A 1825-nucleotide genomic window follows, 5' to 3' on the forward strand; every position below is an offset into this window, starting at 1 on the left:
AGTGTGACATACTAATTCTAAGCCTCCATGAAGAGTGTGGCACACGAAGTCAGAAACACCAGTGGTATTGTTACAAAGGAATTCAAAGACACCTGTGTGTGTATGACACAGAAAGTCAGAGATGCAATGGCAAGTGCGACACACAAAGTCAAAGACAGCAGGGGAGGAGTGATGCATGAAGTCAAAGGCAAGACAGGGAGGGTTACAAACAAAATCAGAGACTCTAGTGGTAGTGTGAAACAGGAAGTTAGAGACACCATGTGGATTGTGAAATGAAGTCAGAAATGCCACTGTGTGTTACACACGAAGTCAAAGATGGCATGTGGAATATTGCACATGAAGTAAGAGACGCCAAGGGGAGTGTTCACACATGAAATCTGATACTCCAACGGAAGTGTGACACAGGATGTCGTAGACACCAGCTTGTGTATGACATATGAATTCATAGACACCGATGGGAATGTGACACATACTAAGAGATCCCAGGGGGAGTGTGACACCTGAAGTCACAGACACCAGGGAGAGTGACACATGAATTCTGAGATGACACGTAGCATGTGACAAACGAAGTCAGAAATGCCACAGGGGAGTGGTATGCATGAAGTCCAAGACATCTGGGTGAGTGTAACACATTAAGTCAGAGGCGACATGAATAATGTTACACAAAAATTCAGAGACACCGGTGGGCCTGTAACACATGAATTTAGAGATGCCAGGCAGATTGAGACACACGAAATCAGAGATGCCATGGTGTGTGTTACACACAAAGTCGCAGATGCCAGGGGAAGTGTGATACAAGAAGTCAGAGAAGCAAGGGGAAGTGTGACACACGAAGTCAGAGGTGACACAGGTAGTGTTACAATAAAATTCAAAGACACGAGTGGGAGTGTCAGACACAAAGTTATAGATAGCAGGGGGGGTGTGAAACAAGAACTCAGAGACACAAGGGTGAGTGCCACATACAAAGTCAGAGACGCCACCAGGTAGGTTACACACAAAGTCAGAAACATCAGGGGGAGTGAGATACATGAAGTCAGGGATGCCAGGCACAATGTGAAACGCGATGTCAGAATCACCTCAGGGCATGTTAGACAGGACCTCTGAGACACCAGGGTGAGTGACACACAAAGTCAGATACACCACTGGTAGTGTTACACAGGAAGTCAGAGACACAAGTGAGTTTGTGACACTCGATGTCAGAGATGCCATGTGGATTGTGACACAAGAAGTCAGAGCCACCAGGGGAAGAGTGACACACAAAGTCAGAGGCACCACCAGGAGTGTTAAACATGGAGCCAGAGATGCCAAGGGAGTGTTAAAAAAGAAGTCAGAGAAGGCATGTGGAATGTTACACAAGATGTCAGAGACTCCAGGGAGAATGTGACACATGTACTCAGAGACACCAGTGGGAGTGTTATTCAGGAAGTCAGAGATGAAAATGGTAGTGTGATACACGAAGTCAGGGACACCAGGCAGACCTGACACACGAAGTAAGAGACACTAGGTGGAGTGTAACAGATGATATCAGAGAAAACAGGGGGAATGTCACACACGAATTCAGAGAAAACAGGGGGCTGTGAAACAGGAAGTCACAGATGCCATGGGGAGTGTGATACCAGAAGACAGAGACATCAAGGTTAGTGTTATGCAGGAAGTCAGAGAAACCACGGGGAGTGTGAAACAAGTATTCAGAGATGCCAGGGGCAGTCTTACACTTGCAGTCAATGATGGCAGGGGAGTTTGAAACACGAACTCTTAGCCACCAGTGTGAGTGTTACACAAAAAGTCTTAGATATCACAGGGAATTGTTAGACTTGAAGGCAGA

Source organism: Equus przewalskii, chromosome 12 (assembly GCF_037783145.1).
Source record: "Equus przewalskii isolate Varuska chromosome 12, EquPr2, whole genome shotgun sequence".
NCBI lineage: Eukaryota > Metazoa > Chordata > Mammalia > Perissodactyla > Equidae > Equus > Equus przewalskii.